The sequence below is a fragment of the Octopus sinensis genome, unplaced genomic scaffold (assembly GCF_006345805.1).
Source record: "Octopus sinensis unplaced genomic scaffold, ASM634580v1 Contig01092, whole genome shotgun sequence".
NCBI lineage: Eukaryota > Metazoa > Mollusca > Cephalopoda > Octopoda > Octopodidae > Octopus > Octopus sinensis.
The window spans coordinates 5,001-11,452 of NW_021824552.1; the positions used below are offsets into that span (position 1 = coordinate 5,001).

Sequence of the window (6,452 nt, forward strand, 5' to 3'; positions counted from 1 at the left end):
TTTGCTTTTTATCCTTTCGGCGTCGATATATTAAGCACAAGTTGTGTACTGGGGTCAATCTAATCGAATGGCTCCCTCCCCAAAAATTTCGGGCCTTGTGCCTAGATTAGAAAAGCTTCGAACCTCCAGAAAGAATTTGAAATCTGTTCGAAAGTGCAAGATGTCATGTGTGTGTCTATATGTGTGTGTTTGCGTGTATAGATAAATAGATGAAGTGAGAGAGAGAGAGAGAGAGAGACAGAGAGAGACAGAGAGACAGAGACAGAGACAGAGACAGAGAGACCGAGAGAAATAGATAGATACACACGTGTACACAAAATATATGCATCATACTTAGAAAGAAAAACGAAGACAAACACAGACACACACATACATACACACACACACACATACACATACACACATACATACACACTTACTTACACACAACACACATACACATATACACCTATACACACAACACACACACACACATATACACACACTTACATACAACACACACATATACACATACACCCATACACACACACACAGAACACACATACACACACACTTACACACAACACACACATACACACATACACCCATACACACACACACAGAACACACATACACACACACTTACACACAACACACACATATACACATACACCCATACACACACACACACAGAACACACATACACACACACTTACACACAACACACACATACACACATACACCATACACACACACACAGAACACACATACACACACACTTACACACAACACACACATATACACATACACCCATACACACACACACAGAACACACATACACACACACTTACACACAACACACACATACACACATACACCCATACACACACACACAGAACACACATACACACACACTTACACACAACACACACATATACACATACACCCATACACACACACACAAACCACATATACACACACACACAACACACATATACACATACACCTATACACACACATACAACACACACACAAGCACACGCACACATACACACACACACACACCCTCACCCCGCATAGAATTCTAGTCAGTATACAATATATGTTTTCTAAAGAGCATACGATTCGGTGTCACATCATCTGACGGGTGTGTCGCTCCTCCCCCCTTCACCGTCACACATTCAGTGTCACAAGACATTCGTATGATACCTGTATTCTCATCTCTCTCCCTCTTCCTTCCTCTCTCTCCTTCTTCCTCCTCCTCTCTCTCTCCCTCTTCCTCCTCCTCTCTATGTTGTTTTTTTTTTTACTTATTTCAGTCATAAGACTTGCGGCCATGCTGGGGCACCGCCTTGACAAAAATTTAGTCGAGCACATAAACCCCAGTGCTGATTGTTGTAAGCCTGATACTTATTCTATCGGTCTCTTTTGCCGAACTGCTAAGTTACGAGGGCGTAAACAAACAACACCGGTGGTAGAGGGGTTGGGGACGGGAACAAATATAGACACAAAGACACACACGCGCACACACACACACAACTATATATATGTGTATATAATATATTATGTCAGGTCACTTTCGAGTGCTACTGGTAACATGTAACCCAGTACAACCTTGTTGCATGGTCGGGTCGTCGGCGACTAAACCGGCAACCCCACCAAGCTTGCTTGGTGAGGAGGGTGTTTATTGGACATCCTGTGGGATGAAAATCAAAACCCGTCAAAGGGCGGAGGAACCCTTGAGAGTCAACGACCATCCTATAAATGTCTTAAGGCTGTCTCATGCGCGGGGACATAGAAATAATCGGACTGAATACCCGAACGCGCGGTTAAACAATTGGGAGTGAAGGACTCCCAGCCTTTGTTAGGGCATCCTTCTAGGAGAAGGTAACTCAGGTAACTGGGATAACTCCGACATAAAACCTGCGGCTCAGTGGTTACCGATGATGTTGACTTGTTCTTCTTTTCGGATTATGGCTGCTGTTGCTTAGTGAGTGGGATTGACTCAGTGCACAGCCTTTCCTCACTTTAAAAAAAATCTTCTTGCACAGGCATTGCCCGATAACAACATTGATTAAGCTTCGCGCAATGGCCATACTCGATAACGAGGGGACAGCCACCATATACACCACACACACACACACACACACACACATATATATTAATATATATATATATATATATATATATATATATATATACATATATATAAAATAAATGAAAAATGCATTAAGTATTAAAAAACGTACACGTAGGACAGACACAGAAGAACCCTAATTCCTCATCAGTTATCAACCGAGTTACTATTATATAGTTTTATGAAACTGGGGTGAAAAACCCTTTTCTGGATCGAAAATGTTTAAAAAAATCCCCCAGAAATGCGGTGGTAGTGGGGAGAGAGATTTAACTGAATATTTAAATGTTATTTATAGCTTTGTGTGTGCTTTGAGATCCAGTGTTCCGAAAGAAGAAAATTTCACGTTCTCTCGAAAGTTTATAAATTCTTTGGATTCTCTCATTTCTTTCTGACGAAGAGCGTAGGCTCGAAACACCAAAGGCTTTTTCGTTTTTCCTGAACGTCAAACTAATACATATATCTCTGTCTTCTGTTTTTGTTTTGTATATTAGAACTATATATATATATATAATATATAATATATATATATATCTTTAGGTAAATATATTCAATAAGAATATTTTATACTGAATTTATATTGAGTGCTCCATTGTATAAAAATATTAATACTATTAAAGTATCTATATATTTAATACGAGCGATATATACATATATTTTTTAATAATAATATATTATTATTATTATATTATTATTATTATTATTATTATTATTATTATTATTAAAGAAAATCAGTATCCAAATTCATCATAAAGATATACCTGCGTGAAATAAATTATTGTATTGAAAATATGTATAAATAAATAAATATAAAAATATAAATATAATGTATAAAATAAATTTGATTATTTAAACATTTTGAATTAATTATTTAAGCATCTTACAGTCGTTTCACAGAAGAGCTGTCCCTATATTGATAAGCATTTATAGACAGCCCTTCTGCTCTTCAGAGATATAAAATATGAATATTATATAATATATCGAATGACAGTTTTTTTTTAAAGTTTGAAGTAAAATTGTAAAATGGTTTTTGCTTGAAATGTCAAATAAAAATTAAAAATTACTAATTTTGACGAACAGTTTTTGTGGAAACCGGGTTCTCGAGGTGGTCATTAAGCTCTGCAGTAATTTTTGGAGCTGTACTTTTGTGATCCTTTCTAACAATTCGCGTCTGACGGTCCTTATGTAAAAGTTTTTTGTTTTCTTCCAAAGTTTTGTTTCGACGAGGAGGTTTTTCCCTCTTTCTCAGAGGCTGCTATTACTTTCAAGACTACTTCTTGATATAAGAAACATTTCGGTTGTTTTCGTTACGCTAGCGCCTGCCATACGAGCACCAACTGTTTGACCTGTTTGAAAGTCCGACTGAACTGTCATTTTAATGAATTTTTAATTATCTTTTTCTTATGATATCTGAAAAGAAACAGCAATTTTAGCAAAACATATTAAGCAACACTAATACTAAATCAAAAAACATGAAAATAAACAAGCTTTTGATGGTTTTATAAACATTTCAAAATTATGATGCTTTGATGCTAGGTGTTTCATCATCTCTACATTTTTTTGTAGAGAATACATTCATCAGCGTTATTTATCAGGATCAGGTGCCTTCGAATTGGATCGAATGGTAGATTGATTGACACCAAACTTGCGGCCCGCAGCAACAAACCTTCCACCGTCACACATTTTCTTAATTATTTCTACCTTTTCTTGTAGAAAATATATATCTGTGTCATCTGCTTAGATCAGGCGCCTTCATATTTGTTCCTGTTCACCGGTCCCATGTTGAACGGTAGGAATAATTAAATCGATATCAAAGAATCCATCTAAGAAAATGCGCATCCTTGGAGCATAGTCTCTGCAGAATAGTCTTAATGGTAAAAATTTCAATTCCTTGGATGACGTAAAAAGATACCTTGATGAATTCTTTGCCATGAAACCACCTCAATTCTGGGAAGAGGGTATTTTCAAGTTAAAGGAAAGATGGAGACGCATTGTGTAACAAAATGGTTCATATTTGGTTGATTAAAAATGTAATGGCAAGTATTTATTGAACTTTTTCTTACCTTTAAAAATCGGCAAGAACTTTCCGGACACACACACACACACACACACCACTGACACACACACACACACACACACACCACACACACACACACACACTGACACACACACACACACACACACACAACACACACACATACACACAACACACACACACATATATATATATATATATATATATGTGTGTGTGTTATATATATATACATATATGCATATATATATATATATAATATACATATATACGACAAGCTTCTTTCAGTTTCCGTCTACCAAATCCACTCACAAGGCATTGGTCGGCCCGAGGCTATAGTAGAAGACACTTCCCCAAGGTGCCACGCAGTGGGACTGAACCTGGAACCATGTGGTTGATAAGCAAGCTACTTACCACACAGCCACTCCTGCGCCTATGATGTCTCGCAATTCCAAATAAAATGATTTGTAACGTTTTTGAATCCATTGGTCCGCAGTATCGGTCATGCTTGGAGAGCAGTGGTCGCCAGTTTGAACATTTTTTTAAATGCATTTATCGATTTTGCGTTTAACCATTAATCACTGCCAATAAACAACATTTATTCTCATCTAAAGACTGGGAGCATTTTTTGACCATGTATTTGTAAATTTGAACCATTAATCTTGTTTCTAAGTTAGTAAGCACTGAATTAATTGTCATTTTAAATGGGTAGGCGCATGGCTCAGTGGTTAGAGCGTCGAGCTTACAATCGTGAGGTTGTGATTTCCAAATCCCGGATCGGGCTGCGTTTTGTGTTCTTGAGCAAGACACTTTATTTCACGTTGCTCCAGTTCACTCAGCTGTAGAAATGAGCTGTGACGTCACAGGTGCCAAGCTGCATCGACCCCTTTGCCTTTCCCTTGGATAACATCAGTGGCGTGGAGAAGGGAGGCCGGTATGCAAAGGCGGCGAGCTGGCAGAATCGTTAGCATGCCGGGCGAAATGCGTAGCCGTATTTCATCTGCCGCTACGTTCTGAGTTCAAATTCCGCCGAGGTCGACTTTGCCTTTCATCCTTTCAGGGTCGATAAATTAAGTACCAGTTACGCACTGGGGTCGATGTAATCGACTTAATCCGTTTGTATGTCCTTGTTTGTCCCCTCTGTGTTTAGCCCCTTGTGGGTAGTAAAGAAATAGGTATGCATGGGCGACTTCTGGTCTTCCATAAACAACCTTGCCCGGTCTTGTGCCTGGGAGGGTAACTTTCTAGGTGCAATCCCACGGTCAGTCATGACTGAAGGGGGTCTCAATAAATGGGTACATTTTTGAGGACACCCTATAAATACGACGGACTATGTCCGAAACGTCTGGAACAATTATTCCTTCTTTGAAAGTCAACATATTATTAATTGTGACAATTGTCTGATTTTTTTCTTTGATTGCTTTGTGTATGTGTGTGTGTGTGTGTGTGTGTGTGTGTGTGTGTGTGTGTGTGTGTGTGTGTGTGTGTGAGTGTGTGTATTGCGTGCGTGCGAGTCTTCGTGTTTATACCCGCTTGACGACCAATGTTGATTTGTTTAAGTTCCCGCAACGTAGCGGTTCGGTAACCAGAAGAAAAGACCAAAAAAAAAAAAAAAAAGAGAGAGAAAAGGAAAATCAAACAAACAATAGAATAAGTGCCAAACTTAATAATAATAATAATAATAATGATAATGATAATAATAATGACTAGGATCATTCATTAGAAAATACCGTTCAAGGCCGTCTCTGGGCATGGCCGGCAGTTCAATGACTGAAACAAGTCAAAAAAAAAAAAAAAAAAAAAGAATGGTGAACTGTGCCTCCACAGGTACATATATTTTACCCCAGTTCCTTTCCTGGAGACAGGAGCAACTGGTGAAGTTGATTAGTTGGGGTTTTATGTTTGTCCTTGTCCTCTTCTTTAACCCATTGCTGTTTGCCATGCTGTTAACTCTACTGTGGCTATGTAATATTAATGTATTTGTTTTCGTCCAGTAGGATGTTTTCGCCATGGCTACACTGATCGGACTGACATTTGCTAATTTTTCCTTGTACAACAAAATAATATTATTTCTCTGTTCTCTTTTTTTTCTTTCTTTTGTTTTTCTTTTCCTTTCTCTGTTCCATTCTCTTTGCTTTGCTCTTTCTATCCCTCATTTCTTTCTGACTCTCTCTCTCTCTCTCCCCTATTTTAGTCGCTTTATCTTTTAATGCCTTGTTTTTGTTGTTGTTGTTTCTTTCACTTTCTGTTTTATTTCTACACAGATTTCAAGCAGACGGTCGTAAGATCAAAATCAATATGTTATCA

General features: G+C 37.9%; 1 long non-coding RNA gene across 1 annotated transcript in view; it reads left to right on the forward strand.

Annotated features, from left to right (window-relative positions):
* LOC118760872 overlaps window positions 1-5,128 on the forward strand; it is an 8,606-nt gene extending 3,478 nt beyond the window's left edge. The window contains exon 3 of the long non-coding RNA XR_004997007.1: window positions 5,090-5,128. This is a non-coding gene — a long non-coding RNA (uncharacterized LOC118760872). The remainder of the gene's footprint in view (window positions 1-5,089) is intronic.
* Window positions 5,129-6,452: the final 1,324 nt, after the last annotated feature.